The 20,961-nt window shown below is 52.2% G+C and overlaps 1 protein-coding gene across 2 annotated transcripts in view; it reads right to left on the reverse strand.

Annotated features, from left to right (window-relative positions):
• Window positions 1-20,961, reverse strand: part of RPS6KA2 (ribosomal protein S6 kinase A2) — a gene marked incomplete at its 5' end in the record, with an annotated part of 317,911 nt that overhangs the window by 144,348 nt on the left and 152,602 nt on the right. The gene's annotated exons all lie outside the window — the stretch shown is intronic.

Raw genomic sequence — 20,961 nt, forward strand, 5'->3', positions numbered from 1 at the left:
CCCAGGCGCTCCCCGCTCGGCCTCCCCCGGCTCCTTCCCTCCGAATACTCGGTGCGGCCCCGCCTCCACCACGCCCCGCCCACCGACCAATCAGCGCGCGCGATCGTCACTTGCCTAACGACCCGACTCTCCTGCTCGGGGCTAGTGGGGCTGGTGCTGAGGCTCAGGAGCTGCTCTTTCGCCTGTCCTGCTCATGGCCTTGCTGGGCCTTTTCTGTCCTAGGGTGTCATTATTATGATTTTTTCCCTTTAAAACATCCATGACATTTTGACATCATGCCTTTCTCAGCCCAGCAAAACTTTAATGGTCAATGAACAGCCCTCTAGAAAACCCCACCACTAGCTCTGAACTCTCCACCTCTCCTCGCTGCCCACAGGTCCACGACAGCCAAGCAGCCCCGGACTGGGAACCGTGCTCCGAGCAGAGGAATTGGAATCAGCTGCCTTTCTCCTGCTGGTGATGAAAACGGTGCTTCATGTGGTGGGTGGGGGGACAGAGCCGCGGGCTGGAGAAGCCTCCCCTGCCAGCGCTGGAGAACAAAGACTCGCATCCGCTCTCCGTTACCTCCTGTCTATATATAGAAAATTATTCAAATGAATGACTTATCAGACCCTGCACAGGGAATATCCTGAGACACGGTGACCTGGGTCTCAGGGCAAAGGCTCTCAGAGACCGGCTACTGGCTGCAAGACTGCATGAGTTTGCTTTAAAAGAAAACAAGCTCCCTTCGTCCCAACATATTCAAAAAGGCTGCAGGCAGTCCCAGATAGATCTTGTGCTCATAACTCTGGGCAGCTTGCTGTTTTCCTCTTGTGCAATACCCAAGCATTGAGTTCATGTTTAAAAATAGGTGGAAACAAAATGCATTGACATACTACCATCACCTGCAAAATATATATGTGTGTGTGTGTGTGTGTCTGTGTGTGTTGGCAAGTATTCCCTCTTTGCAATGCAAATTGGAAAAAAATCCACATGGCCTTTTATTCCCTCAGCTGAATGAAATGTTGCATTAACACCTGCAATAGGCTAAAGAGATTGGAATGTCTCCAAATAAGAACTTGTAAATTCATGCTGTGTCTGGATGGAGGCAAGGTCAGATACACTCTCTAGGTTTACTGAGAATCAACATTTTAATGACTGCTGCCAGGCTCTGTAGTGGAGAGCAGAAGAGTCACATCAGGATTGACTCCCTTGCCCAATGAGCTTGGGCAGTTTTGTGCTGTGTTCCCACTGCTCATGCCTAAGATGAAAAGAAAAATAAAATCCCACTATACCTCCCTTTCCTGGGTTACTGTGAGGCTTATGCAAGATAATGGATAAAGTGTTTTTTTGCAGATTAAAATGTGAAATTAAGTTTTTAATATTAAAATGTCTATAATGCATATTTTTCTCTAAAAACAACAGAACTGTTGATCCCCACAGAGAAATTCTTAAAGGTCTCTTTCTGCTTCTGAAGTCAGTGTGCCAGTGAAATGTCCATGAAAGTCGGTTTCTGGCTTCTTCCCTTAGATTCCTGTGAAAGGACAATTATCTACATTTTCAGAACCAGCTTCTTACCCCCTGTATCCTGCTGGGACCACTCAGGTGTCCTGACTCTAAGGAAGTACATACACAGTCTAGGCCATCCCACATTGCTGCTCTGGCACAGGAAGTAGCAGATGGACCTTAGGTTTGTCACAGTGGGAAAGCTGGCAAAAATTCTCCAACAGGAGAACAGGATGCCAACCAGCCTAATTCTAAGCACCCTGCTCAGTACTGCAGAAGCTCTTGGGCCATCAGAAAGCAATACCACACTCTTGAAAGGAAATATCTTGTGGGCATATTAACAGCCGTGATGTCTTAGTAAGGGGCTTGGAGGTCTCAGGAAAGGGACTTCTGGTAGGTGGCTGTCTTGTTTCTGAGCTTATTCTGACCCTTCACCCACAGGATGCTGCTTTCTGGTCTTGTTTCCATATCCAGGAAACAACAGAGCCCTGCCAAAATGACTAAGGCCACCGAGTTCAACAGTGGAACATCTCTGAGCATACTCATAATGGAATAAGAAAGTCTTGATAACCCAAAAGTCTTCAAAACATTGGAAATAAAGCTATAGTGGTACCATGCCAGGCAATGCAATTTACATTTCTGACCAGAGGGCCTCAGTTTTCAGGTGGAGGGGGGAGGGAGAGCGAAATCTGCAGGGCCAGGTATTCTTGATCATAGTTACTGGATTTACACCAGACTTACAAAGGAGATCTGTTCTGGGTTCCAAGCTGTGAAGCCTTCAGGGTTTGGGCTCCATCCACCTGCCTGGCCCACCAGATCAACTCTGATTTCTATCGATTTTTAATATCCTATCTCTGTATTCCAGATCATTCAAACACCGAATTTGGTAGCTAAAATCCATTTAAAAAGCAAGGGACATATAGGGATGCCAATTATGGTGTCTTCTTTGAAAACACAGATACTTTCAATGCCTCTGTCAGTGGGGCATACCCAGGCTCCAGAATCTTCCTTGGGGTCTAGCAGACACAGCTAGAGTCGTACCTCCCAAAAGGTGAGAAGAGAGGGAACTGTTGTACTCCAGTGAAAACTTTTTCCTTTCAGACAGAGGGAAATCTCAGAGATAATGGGAACAGGCAGTGGGATAAAAGGCAGAGACTGCAGAGAGAGAGAGAGAGGGAGGCAGATCGGCAAACCCATCGGCACACCCCCAGGACCTGTGTCCTCCGCAGGTGCGAAGCCCTGGAGGCAAAGCCAGCTGAACTCAGAGAGAGGCACAGATTGGAATCCAGACAGAGGGAATGGGGCGGTGGGGATGGAGCGAGAGCACACAGGCATCGTGCTGCGAGTCAGGCCTCTGGGACTTGCTCATTCATTCAGAGTCCGCTCCCTGAGACCAGCCTCTTTCCCTCACCCGAGACCAGCCTCTTTCCCTCACCCAACCCCAGCCTCCCGCAGCCACCATCCTGCTTCTCTAAGTTGACTTTCAGATTCTGTGTGAAGTGGGGTTGTGCAGCCTGTGTCTCTGAGCCTGGAACCTCCAGGCTCGTCTGTGCTGTCAAGTGATGGCCATGTTAGCTGGCTTGATTGATTGCTGGGAATTGTCGCCTAGGCGTACTTACTTCAAAACACCACCTCGCATGCCTTAAATAAATACACCTGGGATCCGTCAAGTGCATCTCAACAAAGGGGAGAAATCCAAAGAATGAATGAGGAAGGACAAACAGAATCGACAGTGACAGTGCTGAGAATAAGAGACACAGACCAAGACACCAAGAAGGAGATCCAGAGGAAAGGAATAAAGTGACTAGGTAGCTTAATGAGTATAGGGAAGGCAGAAATGGATGGTGTGACTCAAGGGACAGAGTTGGACAGACTCAGACACATCCTGAAATATTGTACAAAAGCCAAAACCAAACAATGATGAAACCAACATGAATATGAAATACATCTGAGAAAAAATTGTCACATTCACTGAGCGAGGGAATGAAAGTGAGGCAGAATAGGGGAGTGGGTGATGTCTAGAGCTGGTGCAGCTATGTTGGCACCACGAGGGATCCAGCTGTCATGCAAAACATGACATAGCTAAAAATTGGAAAAATTCTGGATCCTTAAAACCCTTTTGAGTTGCTGTATGAACCAATTCTGAAGTCAAACTTCTTTGAGGGTTATTTCCTTGGAAAATAAGAAGTCTCTTTATGGAACTGGGTTTTCTGTTATTTGTAGCTGAAAGAATCGTAATTGATATATTGAGCAAGGCCCTTGTCAGTAGGTTTATCTAAAAATTAAATGTAGTTATTAAATCTAAATTGCATATAAATGTTTAAAGATTGTCTCAGTAAGTTATATTTGTAAATTCCTGCAGTAGAAAATGCCGCGAAACTGTAAGTGCAATTGTAACGACAGCCCAGAAGTACTCGTGTGAATTCCTCCACAAACCGGGCGTGTGATGATCTCTGTCTGTGCCCAGCACTGCATCCTCCTCAGGAAGGCCGCAAGCCGGTGACGAATGACCAGACACATACCTAGGCTGACTCGGTGGAAACACCGACTTTTAAGAAGGCAGACACACAGCCGCCGTCTGTGGGCTGGAGGAGCAGAGGGACTGGGAACGGCGGCTTTTCAGACCGGCAAAGTGGAGAAGGCGAGGAGAAGAGCACCTGGCACAGAGGCCTGGAGGGAAGAGCCGGGAGCCAGGTGCACTGCCTGCCCAGGGCGGGGCCCCAGGGTGTGGCCCCAGGGTTGGGGTGGAAGAGAGAGTGATGTCTGACGGACACACACCGGGGACGTGGAGAGGGGTGCCAGGGTGACCAGGAGGGACCACCAGGGCTGCGCTTGCTCTTCAGGGTACTTTCCTGACTTCCCGGCACAGGGTAGAGAACCCAGGAAGATGGAGACAGTTTCCAGGAAGGGCTCTTGCCAGTCCTGTGGGACATGACAATGTCCCCATGAAGAGCGAAGCTGCACTGGCCACCACAATGGGGAGGAAGAGCCACCCAGAGCCACTGGGAGAACTCAGTGACTGAGGAAGTCCCTGCAGACTCCAGGAAGGGCCCACAGCGGCTCCACGCCCTCTGTTCTTCCCCTCTCTCCAGAACTACGATAGAACCTCTGCTTCTTTACCCGGTGACTTCAGATGGCTTCCTATAAACCCACGACCTCCGTACCATCCTTGACCACAGCATGGAAAACAAAGACGAGGCTGCATGAAGTGCCATGAGGACGTGACACCTAACTCCAAATACAGGAATGTTGCTCTGTCCAAGTTCTGCACCGTTGGGCATATTTTCACACCACAAATATCTCAAGACTTAAAAAATACATAAATAATCTCTGATTATCAAGGGCTCAGCAAGACAATTAAAAAGAACAAGAAAAATTAAGTTGCAATTTCAATAAGACCCATGATCAACATAAACCAATTTCAGTGCCATTCAACCAACTTACTGATGCAAAAATTCCGTTGTGTGAAGAATTCAGCTTTGTGACTCACTAATTATTAATCAGTTCTCTCCTGCATAAATTTGGGCATTAATTAGGGAGGAGCTACACAGGAGCCCCATGTCACCCATCACATCAACATCATTGTCCTGCGCTTGCTGCTGTGGCCTGCTGCACCTGGGAGCTCAGCAGGAAGGTGGCCCTGGGGACCTTGCCCCAGAAGATGCCACAGTCACGGGGCAGGACTGGGTGGGAAGGGCTGGGCGGGAGCCTGCCCTGGGAAGGGCTCTGCCCAGCTGCAAGGTAGGAAGTGACAAACATCCTACAGGAGAGGATGAGCTGCCACCTGCAAGGAGACATGCTCCCTCTCAGGAGGACATGTTGACATGCCCCAGAGTGTGATTGAGGAGTTCTCTGTGTCTGGAGTGTGTTGGGGTTGGGGACAGGGTGGAGGGCACGGGCCCAAGATAAAGAGCCCTGGTGAGGTTTGAACCTGGGGATGGTGAAGAACCCTGGGGTTAGGCAGGAGCCCACGGGTGCATCTGGCTGGGGTGTCTGGAGAGGTGGGGGGCGCTGGGTGGTGGCATCCCAGGGCTGGTCTTGCACAGACATGGCTTCTGGGGAAGCAGTCTGTGGCAGGTGCCCAGACTTGGCAGAGCTAGCAGGCAGAGCCCAAGAAAATGGAGGGACAATGAGGAGGCACAGGACCTGATGACTCAGTAATTAAAGTGAAGGTTTCTTCCCTCCTAATGCACATGGGTGCAAAGTCTCACAATTCCAAGGACAGGCAGCTGTGTGCAATGGAAAGGCAATGCGGAGCCGGGTCCACAGCCTGCCCAGTGTCTGTGGGGACAACGCGGCCCTGCCGAGGGAGGCACAGAGGCTGTTGCCAGGAAGGGGACTTGGCAGCATCAGTCCTGAGCCCTCTTCCTCCACCCACCGGGCCACAGGGACACTGTCTCCTGAACTCAAACCCCAGCAATGGACTTCCCTGGGGCCTCTGGGAGTTTTGAGATGCTGGGGACCTGACTCAGATCATGAGAGTGGGCCCAGGGTGGCTGCTGCTGGAGGCTGGACCCTGAGTTAATCTCAATCTGTGCTCTCAGAAGATGCATAGATTCTGCCTAAGACCAGTCGTGGCCGTGGGGCAGGACCAGACTCAGAGACCCTGCCTGGAGGGAAGCAAGCTGGTCCACAGAGGGACAGGGTCGGGCTGGGCCCAGGAGGGAGGCCTGCAGGGCTGGGGCCAGCTCAATTCTTATTTTTGCCTCCATCTCTGCTCAGCTCCCGGCTCCAACTCTGAGAGGAACAACAAAGCTACTTGTCTGGGGACAGTGGCAGGCAGGGCACACGAGGTGGAGAGTGTTACAGCCTGTGGACTTCTCCAGTCTGCAGGAAGGTGGCTCCAGCAATCAGGGCATCTGAGTGGGGTCCACTGAGAACAGGACTTGCTCATCCTGAGTTTAAGAGAAGGACACTGACTGCCTGTGGTCCAAGAGTGAAAGAAAATGGTATGGAATGTTCCGCAGAGCAGGCCATGAGGACGTGTGCTCTGAGCTGCCCCCTGGCCAGTTCCATCCAACACACAGGGGGCCAAGGGTGGGGCCCAGGTCTGCCACATGAGGTTCCATTTCACAGTTACCAGGGCCCAGGAGAAGCCCACCCACTCAAGTGGGGACCTAGCAGTCTGCATGCTTGGTGTGACCGTGGCCTCGATAACCCCCTGCAGAGGAGGAATTGTGACTGAAGGCTGGTGCTCAACAGGGGCAAAGGGTAGGAAATGCCCCTGAAAATTGGTGGCCACAGGCAGCCCTTACTGGGTCTGTGGCCCCAGTGCACTCTCTGTGTAAAGCCAGCACCAGGAAGCCATCAGGAAAGTGAGAGGGCGTGGACTGCTCCCAGAGACCCACAGACACAATCAAAATGCTCCGGGAGGAGTCCACAGAGAATTCCTTCAGACACCGATCCAAGGAGTACAAGCTCACCACTGACCACAAACTTCACAGGGACATCAGGGCTCAGAGGTCAGGCCAGGAAGACCACAGACCCTGGATCAGACGCAGAGGCATGAGCCCATGGGTGGTCAGATGTTGAAGGAGGATAAAGCCTACTATGTTTAAGGAAATAAAAGCAAGAAATAAAAATGGGATTAAAGACCAAGAGATGATATATGAGCCACCAAGTAGATATAAAAATGAATAAAAATGCCTCTGGAAATGAAAAGATGCAGTTTTAACACAAAGTAGATATGGCTGAGTGGAAGTGAGGATTTTTGGAAGAGCAGGTTGGGTGTGCTCAGGCAGGCACTAGGATCTGGAACATTCTACTGTGAGCTGCCTGTATGGAGGACGGGTCCTGGACAGAAGTTGTCCTGGTTGGATTTCAGTGTGCATGTTCTGAGGATCCTGCCATCCAACCTTCCCGAAGTCCTCTTGAGTCTAAGGACAATGGTTCTCAGCAGACTCCCCCAGGGACAGTGGGTGACATCTGGAGTCCTGGCTGGTTTGTCACCTCTGGTAGGCTGAGACCAAGGGCACTGCAGAACATCCTGTGGTGCATGGAACAGGCCCCCCAAAACAAAGAGTCATCCCATCAGGAACCTTCACAGTCTCTTCCCTTCTGCTCAGTTTTTCTGGGAATCTAAAACCAATCTACTTTTTTAAAAAGTTGAACGGCTGATAAACTCGGCTCTGTGGGCTGAGGAGGGGACAGAAGACACCCATGCACTTCCTCACAGTGTCACCTACAAAAATGTCGATTCCACCAGGTAAGCAGCACACAGAATCACTTCACAGAGAACGTGCTCAGCACAGTCATTTGTAGAGCTCCTCTGGCCTCACACAGAAACCAGTGAGACTCCTGGGAAGGAAGCAGACTCACAGGTTCTAGAACCTCCATCTGAAGCCACCGCAGCCTCCCTCCCGGAACCAGGGGGAATTATCCTGCATGTCCCTCGCTTTTTTGTTCCCTGTATCTAACCCGTCGTGTCCACAGTGAGTTGGGTTTTTAAGAGTATTCACATCTCCCTTTCTAACCACCCCTGCTGTTGGAAACCGTCTTGCCTGCATATGGTGATCACTGGCTGAATTTCCCCACCCACCTGGGATTCTGCCACCAAAGCCATCTTCCTAGCAGCACTTCTGGGCCAGTCACCTGGTGTCCCCAGAGCTCCCCAAGCCTTCCTGTCAAGATGCACAGGTGTCCTAAGTGCAGACAAGCTGTCACCTGTCCACCATGAGCAGGCCTGGCCTCCACTTGGGACATCCTTCCCACCTTCCCTATCTCGGTCTCTGGCCTGTCTCAGGGTTGCTTTCAGGAGGCTGGGCAGACCCCTCTGTCCCACAGCCTATTTAGAAGGATTTTGCTATGATTGCTTTCAGGCCATGCTGGCGGTGAAGGGCCTGTATTGTCATTCCATCTCCATGTCACAGTGGCCTATTAAAGAGACGCAAGCAACCCCCTGTGCACTGAAGAAACTGAGTCCAGGGCGTCAGCTGGTGGAGTCAGAGGGGATTTTTCTCATCAACTCAAGTTTGTGCATAAGTTATAGAGGAAGTTTGAGAGGAAGGGAGTTAGCCGGAAAGAGGAAACAGGCTAAAACTATAGCAGGAAGGATTTCTGTAACTTAAAAAAGAAAAAAAAAATCATAACCGAGAAGTGTCTCAAACCTGGAATGGGTTCAAAGGAAAATGTAAAATCCTTGCTAGATTTTTTTTTAAAGAACTTTTCATCACTTGAAAACATTTCACAGACATCTGTGGCACTCTGGGCAGCGAGGTGTACATCAGAGAAGGGAATGGGGCAAACACAGAAGAAGCACTCAGAAACCTGAACACAGGGCAGAAGCTCAGAGATGGGCAGCACCTGGGGGCACCCCCTCAAGGACCAAGGAGGACATGGGCTCTTGGGGTGGGGCATCCGGGCCACACCTGGATGGCACTTGCAGTCAGCCTTCCTGGGACTTAGAATGGGCAGGACAACAGGAGCATCCCTCCTGCTGACCCACAAGTGAGCAGGGGAACCACTTCACACCCAGAGGTGGCCAGGAGGACAAGGCCAGGGTCAGCAACACGGCCCAGGGCCTTTCATGGGCCACCCTCCTGCTAGGACCTGGAGAAGAAGCCTGGGGCCCACATGGGGTGGGAGGTCAGGTCGGGCTCCCCTGGGAAGAGGGAACTGACCCAGCAGACGTCAGCCTTGCCCATTCTGAAGAGAACCTGGAAAGGACCAGGGAACAGGTTCTCCTCTCAGACTTCTGTGCACAGACATGTGCCAGTCTGGAGCCAAGGTCCAAGTTACCAGTGTGGCTGAAAAGGTGCTGGCCCCAACAGGCCCTGGTCACACTAGGCCAAGCCACTTCCCAGGGCCATGCCTGCAGCCAGCAGCCTTGGTGGAGGACGGAATGGTTCCCTCCCAGCCGAGGGCAGGCTTCATCAGCACTTACTAGAACCACGAGGCACCCAAACTCAGCGCTCCTGAGTGGAGGTGCAGTGGCCGGGTGGGTGCAGCATCCTCTGGGCCCCTGGGCGCTGCCCTCTCAGGAGCTGCAGAGTGGAGGAGGGCAGTGCAGATAGGGCTTGTGCCATGGCCTACCCTGGACTGGACAGTCCCTTGCTGTGGAGGTTCATGTCTTCTCCCAGTGTCCTTGAAATAGCACCAGACTGATTATTTGTCTATAAGTAAGGAAAAATCAAATTCTATACCTTACATAATCTAAAAGTAGAAATATGTAAAACTAAGCCCCAAACCATCAGTGTCCACGGGCCCTCTCTTTCCAGGGCTGTGTCCACGTGGACCTGCCCTCACCCTTCAGATACGTCAAGCTCTTCTCTCCTTCAGGCTGACGTGCATCCCACCACCCCCATTCTGGCCACGTGGTGCCCCTCTCTTGCTCACTGAGACTCATACTGAATCCTTGTCCAGCTCTGACCTCCAATGTCAGTCCTTCAGGGATAGCTGAAGCAGTCAGGCCCCCTGGTAGATGCTCCAAGGTGATCAGAGTTACTGAGATGGGAATATTTACATTCTCAGACATACATGTGAGTGACCATCTGATGAAAGCGTCTAGACTTTGAGGGCAGAAAGCAAACTTTACACATAGCACCTGTTATTGATGTCTGACTCTCTCAAAACAAATATCCCCTACACAGACCAAGGGTGAAAGCAGTCTGCAGCCTGGCAGCCAGAGAGCAGCTGCTGCTTCCTGACCCCATGGTGCAGCGCGGAAGTACAGAAAGAGGGTACCCCACCATCACCTCCCTCCCTCTCCTCTGCCCGCTTCTCTCTTAAGCCATGAATCAGCACATCACTTGAGTAACTGAGGCCATGTCAGTTTGCTAAGGACATACAACCTGTGCTGACACAATACTAGGAATTCTTTAGTAGGGAACGGGTGCTACGTCACAGTGGTCCATTTTGGTGTTTGACATTGTGTAAAACCCAAGTTTGTGAGCCCATGTGTGCCCGTTGACACTGCCTGTTGCCCTCAGCCTGTGACATCACTTCTTCCAATTATTCTTGTGACCATGTTTTCTTCCAGAACATCTGGCAGGATTAGGTGACTTTCCAGGAAGTGTGACACGCTAATCCCATCACCATCTGCTGTGGGTCCCTGCACTGGCCACCTCCCCACCAGCCGGGTCTTCTCAGGAAAGCATTGGACCTATGGGCTAGTCCTGACCTCTGGTGTGAGTGAATTTGACCTTATTTGGAAATAGGGTCTTCAAAATGAAAACCAGTTAAAACAAAGCCATAAGTGGATTAGGGTGGGGCCAGAATGCAATGTGATTGGTGACCTTATAGGGAGATATTCACACACACACACACACACACACACACACACATGGAAGAGGAAGTAGAGACTGGAGCCATGCGTCCCCAGGCCCAGAATGAAAGTGTTTCCAGGGACATGCTTGTCCTCAGAGCTTTCAAGGAGCTGAGGCCCTGCCCACAACTGGACTTCAGACTCTGGCCTCCAGAACCATAGGAGAAGGGATTCTGTTGTTGTAAGCTGCCCAGTTTATGGTCACTGCAGCCCCAGGAAAGGAGCCCAACTATTATGCACCCTTTAAAGCTAACTGTTGACTTCGACCGAAATTTGAAATGTAACAGGCCTCCATAGCACCAGAGAGAATCCACTTCCAGTGTGAGCAGTGACAGCAACAGCCCAGGACAGGTTGCCAATGAGATAAACAAACTGTGGGCCCAGAATCAGAGCAGCAGCCCGGGTGCTGAAGGGCCAACCTTGGGAAACTCACTGAAGCAAAACGGTGCTGAAAGGGGGTTGGAACTGGGGCTTGTGTCCCCTGCAGGCACTCTGCATATTGTCCCCCATGCCTCCTGCCCCCTCTGCTGCCCATGGTACTAGGAATTGAACCCAGAGGCTCTCTACCACAAGCTTCCGCCCCAGCTCTGTTTATTCTTCTTTTGAGACGAGGTCTCAGTGAGTTTCCCAGGCCGGTCTTGAACTTCCATCTTCCTGCTTCAGCCTCCTGCGTGGCTGGGATTACAGGTGTGCACCACCCGCCTGGCTGTGCTCCCCAGCCTTTACACAGGCTGCTCCTGTCTCCCGCAAGGCTCATTTCTCATTCTCAGAACTGAAGGGCTACTGCTGGCATCTAGTGGGAGGAGACCAGGGGCACTGCTCAACACCCACAAAACTCCCGATTGGATCGGGAGGGGGTAACCTCATCAGTGGATTAATCCATATGATGGGTTAATAATTTCAGAGAACTGCTCTCCTGGTGGTAACCGTAGGCAGGCAGGGTGTGCTGGGGGAAGCCCGTCCCAGGTGTGCCTTTGGATTTACACGCTTGCTCTCTCTCCCTGCTTCCTGGCTGCCAGGAGCAGAGCCCTTCCTCAGCCACGCCCTTCCTCCATGGAGTTCTGCATCACCTCCGGCCGGAGCCATGGAGTCAGCCAACCATGGACTGACCCTCTGAAACGATGAGCCCAAAATAAATCTTTCTTTCTTTACATTGTTCTTGGTCAGGTGTTTTGGCCACAGTGACAAAAATACGCAGGACAACCCCTAAAGAATTATCCATTGAAAATGCCATAGTGCACACTAGAGAACCCAATCTAAAGAGCAGAGCCTCCGTGCTATCGGAAAAAGCTAGTTGGGACTCTGCCTCCTAGTCACCTCTGCTCTCGCTGGGCCTAGCACGGGTCCTCAAATGTTTGCTAAATAATATTCGCTTAATAAATATATAAAAGCAAATCTTCACCCAGTGACTCAACCAGATGAGATGTGTCTGGGTGTTAGAAGGATTGTAAGGCTCGGCGCAACCGCACACTGGCGTCAAATGTCATGAAGTGTGCGTGCAAAGCCTGGCCGAGGGAGAGAGGAGCCAGGTCAGGGCTAGGCTCTGAGACCAAATTCAAAATGCCATATCTGTGCAAAGGGAGAGTGGGCCAACCAGGGAGGGACTGTCCCAGCTTGGGTTCCTTCCTGGGTCACCGGCACCCCACGCCACCCCATCCCACTCTGCTCGCACGAGAGCTCTGGACCACGGGGCTGTTTGTTTTCGCAGAGGGCTTTTCACACCCGTGCTCCCCCAGAGAGAGGCCCCGTGAGCCTCCCAGCCCTCAGGATCCTTGCTGCCCGCCAGGACAGCCTTCTGCTCCATTAAGAGTACTGAAGGGAGGTGCCACCCCAATTCTGACCTTGGCCCCTTTCCCTCTCTAGCAAGTTCCCTGTGTCCTAGCCGCGCTCTGGGCTCCTGTGCTGCCTCTCCTCCCTGAGCCCTTCCACCAGCCTGGCTCCCTCAGCACTCCCCTCCTGCACCCTCTCCAGGGGGCAGCCCAGCCACACCTCCCTCCCTGGTTCCAGGTCTGAGTCCCACAGCCATGCCCACAACCTTTGGTGCAAGGTTCTTTGGCGCCACAAATATTTGTTCCAAAAGAGGCTGCATGTGGTGTAAACCCCGTCTCCACCCTTGCACCCCACTTGCTCCTCTCTTGTCACTCCAAGGCTCAATTAGGGACACCAATGTCCTGGTGACCTCTCTCACTCACCTCCCCATCAGTCTCTGCTCCCTGTGCTTTCCTCACGTAGCCACCAGGTGCCCTCCCTCCACTGGTGGCCACAGGGCCACCCTCCTCTCTCCTTTACCTGGTTGGTGGAGTCTTCTGCCTGGGGACACCAGGCCCCTGGTCACTTCCTCCCACCTGTCCACACTGCCGTCCCTGTGTGTTTGAAATTTAAGTCTGGGCAAGCCTCTCTCCCCGTGCAGGATTTGGGTGGTTTCCTCCACTTTGAGGGTAATGCTCAAGTCCCTCAGAGGATGCACCAGGCCCCCATGAGCTCTCCGACCTCTTCTCCGTGGCAGAACTTGGCTACAGTTGTGCCTATTTTAAATTTTCCAATTGAAGTATACTCTTAAATTACCACCTCATTGAGCCAATTTCTTCTTATCCTTCCAGACTTCCCTGAAGAGCAAGTTTCTTCAAGAAATCTTCCTATATACACTTATGCATGCACACACCACACATGTGCACACACGAACACACATGAACATGCATGTGCACACACAAGCACAATGCTCTGCCCTGGTTTTCTCTTTGAGCTCCTGCAGCCCAAAGTGCACATTTCTATGGTGTAATTCACAACTGCTGCCACACTGAGTCTGCTCTGGTATCCAGGAGCCGTGTCTCTTTGACAAGGAGGCAGCCAGCACGGGACAGGCATGTACAAACATCTCTTTACTGAGAAATGAATGAGCCTGGTTCCTGGGCCAGTGAGTGTCACGGAGAGGCCTACTGTTTTAGTCTCTGCAGCCGTCGCGTTTCACGGCTAATTTCTAATCCTGTTTTTGGCTCCAGCATCTCACCAGCAGAGTCTCCGTCAAGTTGGTTCCAGATGCCGTTGCTCTGGTCTGCTCAACATCCTTCATCCCAGTGCCAGTGTCTTGCTGGCCTCCTCAGCTTTGGGAAGCCTCCCCCAGCCTCTAGGCATCAGACTCCAACCGTGGACGCCCTCTTCACAGCCCCTCAGGTGGCCCACCCACTGCCCTGGCCCCTGGAATCCACTGACACCAGGGACCAACTCCCCCACCACCCCGTCCGCCCTGGTCCTTCTTCTACTCCAGCCTGGGAACATCCCCTGCCGACCAGTCCCTCTGCACCTCTGTGTCCTTCAATCTCTAGCACCACCAACACCAACTCAGTTACCTCCAAGCTGTCATCCAAATGCCCCACCATCAGTCCCTATGTGTCCTTGAGCTTGTGGCCTGCTCCCGTGAGCTCCGGGCTCACTCCAAGGTCGCAATTCTATGCCAGCCTCCTCCTGTCCCTGTCAGTGCCTGAAGACCCTCTATACAGCTTCCAGGTCCAAATTCACACGACATTTATTCATGCACTTCCTGATTTCCCAACAGGTAAAAACCTTGGTGAAATCCTTAGCACTTGGTGACTATTAGGTTGACAACAATATTTCAACATCTATTCTAGTTTTTTGTGTTCTCGTGTTCAATCGGTGCCATGTGTAGACAGGGAGTACCCCTTTGTCATCCACGCAGGACAGTGTCTCCACATCCAGGATGAGGTCTGTGTGCTCAGGAAGGGAATGGGCACTGGGCTGCAGGCCCTGTGGTGGCTGGTGAGGGGGAGGCCGAGGGGCTCCTGGGCCCACACCAGGCAAGTGAGTTGGCGCTACAACGCCGAGCCTGTGGCTGCCTGTGAGGGCCACGGGCAAGCCTGCATGGGGCGCTGCAGGGCTGTTTTGGAGCCTTGTCTTCCTGCGGCTCCCTAGATAATAGGGCTCCAGACACAGACTTCAGATCTGCCTTCAAACATCAGCTCCCAGTAGAAGGTGATTGTGGGGGTGAAGGGATTATTCTCATTGGTCCATAAATGATTCTCAGTACTCTTTAAGTTTGTCTTATTACAAACAAACCTTTGTTACCCTAGCAAGAATATTGGCCTCTGGATGGAACACTGGATGGAGTAACCCGTGAGCCTGCTCCTGGCTACGGACCTAGGAATGTACCTTCAGGAGGATTCTCTCAGTGGGATGCTCATTCCTTTTGTGGGGAATTGCAGAAGATGCACATGTAGCTCCCAGCCAGAGCTGCTGAGAAAGAGCCCTCTCTGCCACTGCGGGGCGGGAGGAGCTGTGGGTTTCCATCTCGGGGTTTTCCGCAGGATCTCCTTCACCACCACGCTCTTGCTCACAGATGCTGAACCAGCATCAGCATCCAATTTGCATCAGGGATTCAGGGTTAGAAAGAGGGCTGTTCTCTGGCTCCAGAGGCATGGAGGCCAGGCAGGAAGAGGGCTCCATGCTGCTGTCCTCTGTCCTACCTTCACTGTGGGCCAAGGAGTGACGCTTCTTTTCAGGCCGTGACCTGCATTGCAGCAGCCTGCCTCCGACATCACACGCTGTGCATTGATGTTCCTGTGAACTTGAGCCAGCTGAGGAGCAGGCACATGAGTGGCCTTTGGGGGATCCGAAAGCTGGATGATTGACTCCAGACTCACCCGCTTCTCTCCCTCGGTCCCCAGGTCCCTGCTGAGATCCCGGGAGGCCTGTGGGAAAGGCCTCTGAGCACCATGCTGCAGACCACAGGACGCCACTGAGCACCTGACTTGCTGGTGTCATCAAGGTGGCACAAAGCCATGCCGCTCAGGGGTTGGGTTTAACACCTGAACAGGCCAGGTTTTTGTTTCTGTTTTGTTTTCAGCCATGGAAAGCCACACGACCCACCTGTTACCACACTGGCCTGCTCCTGCTGGGTGGTCAGCCAGAGGATGCCCCCCTGCTCTGGTCACGGCACAGGACCCACAGTTTAGATCAGAACCCTCATCTCGAGGCTTCCAATGAAACTTTTCCCATTTTATCTCATAGTTACATCTTAATATGGTTTTTTTTTTTTTTTTTGGCTAAAAGCAGAACAAATCTCTACTTCTAGATGACCATCTGCAACGATTTGTACAATTCAGGAAGCACAGAAAAGTGTCAGATCATGTGGGCAGCAAACTTTTTTTTACCAGAGTATGCACTTATTTCAATGCATGGCATTATGTAAATGTACCTGAGAAACAGGTTATAATGGGAATAAAATCAGAGATGGGCAGTTGATTTGCTTTCTGTGTTTCTGAACTTTGCAGTGGATGTGTAAGGCCCACTGGGCTATTTTCTTACTTAGCTTTACACTTCATCAGACAGACAATTCTTCACATGGGTGCTTTCACCCGAACCTCCCTGAGGCTCTTTAGCTGTCACCTTGAAAGCCTGGCAGGGTCACTGACAGTGATCAACGGTGGTACACGGGGCAAGCTTCTTGGGGCCTGTGAGGACGTGGGGTTCTCGGATCCTCTGTCTGACTGGCTGGTTGACTCTGGCTGTGGCATCTATGCAGTGACGTGTGGTCCAGGAGATATTTGTGCAGCCTGCTGTCACCCACTTCAGCTGGGTCCTCTGTAAGTGCTCTTTCTCAAAGTCCATTTGGAAGGTGGAATTGCAGCTGAGGACTCTGGGCTGCTTATTACTGTAGGTGCCATCTGTCGGAAGCCAGCCTGTCCCTGCCTGGTGCCAGCTGTGGAGTCATAGCCCGGCTGAGCCACAGCCTCTGCAGGTGTGCTCTGACGGCGGCCACACTGGCACCAGACCTGCATGAATTCCTGCCATTAGGCATTCACCATGACCAAGAGCCAAAAGAGTTTCATGTTCTTAAAATATCCACTCTGAGAACGTTATTTTTTGAACGTCTTCAGTATATGAAAAGAAGAAGCCGAGTGGCCGAGCTGCAGATTGTTCTGTAAGAAGAGAAGCATTCAGAAGCTGTGGTGGAGGCCGCTTGGCAGCTTGGCCTCTGGTCTCTCTTTGCCACCATCTTGTTTGAAGACATCTCACTGCAGACTTGTTTCCATCTTATATGGTGGATTTCCTCCCCACCCCAAAGCTTTACTGAGCATCTTGTCACACTGTCCTTGGGAAGCTTCAACAACTAGCTTTATCCTAAGAATGGGTGGAGATGCAAAATCTTCAGTGCAGGAAGAATCAAGTTTTCCTCCAAGTGCTTCCCACATGGCATTTGTCACCTGTGCCCTATTCTCTCTGAGGACTTCAGCCCTGGTGGAGTGTACCCAGAGCTGGACACCATCTCTCCACTCTGCTCAGCCCTTCTCACTTTGGCTCATCACAGTCTCCTTTGTGTTGCTGATATACAAAGTGTACCTTCACCCAAGGGTGAGACGATCGATCGACTCTGTGTGGGCGCCTTCCTGCTAAGTCCTCCACAGACCTCCTGCTGCAGACATCCTGGTGCCGGGGCAGCCACACCCCTCCTGAACCCCCATGTGGTGCACAGGCCTGGGAAGAGACGCTGGTAGTTGTGAATTGTACTGGGATTTCCAAGCTCAGTTTTGATTTCTGCAGAATAATGAAACTTTTCCTTAATTAAACAAGCAAGCACTATAACTGAGCTGTATGTCATTGATACTCCACCAGAGAAGTGCTTAGCTCACCGTGCTAAGCCACCTGGGCCACTGGCTCGACTCAGTGACAGATGTGTGGGCCAAGACACCCGGGCACCTTGAACCTCAGCACCCACCACACTGTGCTGTCTACCAAGACACTTTTTTCTCCTAATGTCATTGGGGGGAGGTAAGCAATTCTTGAGGACTTAGCTAGTTCTGGGTACTTAGGTCTAATCAAGCTGGGTCCCCATGGTTCTTGAATCAAATTGGATACAGGAAGACAGAATCTCCATGATTAATACTGAGAAGGCTGCTTAGACCTTGCACCACTCTCCTGCCCTCCTAGCAAGTACAGACAGCTCCTTGGATTCTTATTCATTACCAGAAGCGTGGGAGGGAGAGCAGTCCACAGCCTGCACACTCTGCTCCTTGATGACACAGCCAATAGCAATTCACCTGTGACCATTGCAAACTGAATGAAGGGAAAGGAGAGGGAGAGTGGAAGACGTCGAGTGTGAGGGGCGTGTGAGTCCTAATTAGGTGCTGCTGGGCTAAGGCAAGAACAGAAGTCAGCAGCCAAGCACACACAATGAAAATGCTGGGAAAAATAACTCAACAAGCGTGCAAGTAAAGCATGGTCATTCATATTCATGTTTCATTTAAAACAAGTTTTTGCTCAGATTCTTGCTGTTGTGAATTTTGTGATGCTTTGCAAAAATCAGAATATTCTGAGTCTGCTAACAGACCTCTCTCCATTGTGATGAGCAGATCCCTGTCTCACTCCAGGGCAGGAAAACACAGAACAGAGAAAAGGAAGGCGACCTCTGAGTACGTGGCGTTACCTGAATGGGACTGCTCTCCAGGCATACAGGCCAAGGTTTCAAATCATCTGCCCCACCTAGATGAGGCATTCTCTGCACCCTCTACTACACTCGCTTCCGAGCTACTGAAGAGAGAAAAGGCTGAAATCAACAATAGGTAACTGCACTTTGCTCTTCTGAAACTCAGGTCCTCCTCCGCAGATGCAAGGCCATCTCGAGGCTCTACGTTCAGTGGGAACACAAAACAAGCTCAGGGTGCTTACTGGTTACACCCACAGGGAGGGCTCTGGGCATCACTGATTTTGCTGATTATCACAAGCAGGACTTGGCCCAGCAGCTGGTGGGCAGAGGAGGGGGCAGCGAGGAGACTGGACGGAGGAGGGACAGAGGCTGCGCCTGCCTTGAGTGGTCTTATGCCCTGAGACAGGTAATGAAATCACTCTTAGCCTTTCATCCCTGGGACATGAGAATGCTTGACTGGCTGATCTCAAAGTTAATTTCTAACACATTCTGATTAAAGAACTGTGTTTTCCTAATTACCCCAGATCCTGTGACACAGAGTCCCCTGGATGTCCCCCTGAGCAGCTCTTCTTCTGTGTGGCATGTCACCTCCATGTGTCACCTAGAACAAGAGCCCAGGTAGGGATGGGTCAGCCACTGAGAGCTGCAGGGACAGCTGGCCAGTGCTCAGGGCCTTGGACTGCAGAGGCCGTGGATGCTCCAAGCTCCTTCTGTCTCAACCTGCCACCGTAGGATTCTGATAAGCTGCCATGGATGCCCCAGACCAAGGGACATGATGGCCAGTCCCTCCACGGCCACTGCCTGGGGTGGGTGAGGCCTGGGAGACCAGACCCAAGAACTCCCAGAGCCTGCGGGTCCTTGGAGGTTACTTTCTTTTCCCCAAAGTGAGTCTTATTAGATTGATCCAATGCCCTCTTGTCCTTCAAGCTCTGTCGACCTGCCACTGCACTTTATTTTGAAGGACTTCAAGCCCCAGCGTGGTTCTGTCTGTGCTTCTACAGGTGCCGTCTGATGTCCTGCTCATTTGCAGTCTTTGCCTCTCCCTCCCGTGCACACACAGTGGTGCAGTGCCTGACGATGTTTCCATCCACCACACACAGTGTACAACTGTGGTCCTGTGACGTCATCCTGGGGCTGAACTAGCCACACTGCCGCCATGGCAGCTTCACAGCGCAACACCTGCCCAGGCGTTGGTGGTGCGGTAGTGTGACAGGCACTCTGTACGGTGCCTGCTACTTGACCCACGATAAGTGACGGTGACGGGTTTATGCACTTACTGTATTTACTGAGCTGGGCTTTTATTCTACTTCACTGCGTATTCCTTGTATTCATAAAGAAGATTTGCTGTAAAGCAGTGTGCCGTGTCCCACGGGCAGTGGCCCCACAGATCTCTAACCTGGTGGCTCTTGATCGTATCAGGAGGCCACGCCAGGGCCTGGCCCGCATGCCTAGGTTGGTGCAGGGAAACTGTGTGGTGTTTGCACAGTGACAAAACCCTGACGGTACCTTTCTCAGAACCACCCACTGCTGGGTGACGGATGCTGCGTGTGGATCCATGAAGCTGATTCTTGGTTTTGGAATTAAATGCTTCAGACTGACATAAAATGCTTCACCGACGGACTTCACACATCACAGTACCGTGGACACACCTGAGGCCCCCCTCGCGGACGGTTCTGTCTAACTTGTAGCCTGTTTGGGGATGTCCACAACTTCCCCCAAGCACCGCCAAATGGCTTCCCCGGCCAACCACTCAAGGATAGGCTCTGCCTTTGTGTGGCGTGTCCCTGTGTCTGGGGTGCAGTGGCCTCTGGCCCCTTGTTGGCCTTTGTGGCGCTTACCCTGGTGGAAACAGAGTTCAGGACGGTGCCTGGCAGAAAGCCTCGTGGTCTGGGTCCCTCGGATCCCGCCAAGCGAGTTTGATGAGGACCAACTGAGTGACCAGACCCCTGCTGCCCCAGGCCAGAGGCTCTGGTGTCACCTGCTCCTTTGTGGAGATGGGAGGGTCTGCCTGCCCTTTCTCTTTTGTGAGGACAGCCCTCCCCATGGCCTTGGTGGGCAGTGGGGGTGGGACAGGTGAGACCCTGTGAAGAACCTGCCCCAGCCTGGCCTCTAAGGGTCTTAGCACCTCCACTAAGACACGTAAAGGAAACGACCAGGAAATGACCAGGCCCTGAGCTGTGGCCTCTCGCCCCTTCTAATCATTAAATCTTCAAGGAAATTAGGACAGAGAAGTACATTCCGTGTGCCAGGCAAAATCTCGGTTAGACGGTGGCTTCTTGCTGGTGTCTCCTGTCCCCAGTGTCACCGTGAGCCCCTGCAGCAGTGATGAGATGTCACCACAGCTGTGCGGCTGACGCGCACCTAGGAAGCAGCTGCCATCCACCTGTGTCTACAGGGCGCCTCCCACGTTCCCCACCGCTTCCTTCCCTGTTCCTCCAGGCACCACACATGACATTCCTGTTTACCTCTGGGCTTCTCCATGGCAGAGAGTGAGCTCTGTCCTCTGTCCCAGAGCCCAGCACTTCCCAGCACTCCGGGTGCTCACCCAGCACAGCTGGGGGACAGTGTCTCCTTCCATGTCAGGCGCACCAGCCAGGTGAGGACAGCCACCCAGTAAGCCCAGGAGGCCACTGGAGCACAGGCAGCCGTCAAAGGGGGAGAATGGCCAGCAGGGGCTCTCTGGACCACCACAGGACCTTGGCTCTTGCTGTCAGAGGCCTGGAGAGCCCTGGGAGGGGAGGGCAGGCCCTGACTGAGCCTTTGTGGTGAGAGCTCT

This window comes from Spermophilus citellus (genome assembly GCF_964194105.1).
Source record: "Spermophilus citellus genome assembly, chromosome: 5".
NCBI classification, from domain to species: Eukaryota; Metazoa; Chordata; class Mammalia; order Rodentia; family Sciuridae; genus Spermophilus; species Spermophilus citellus.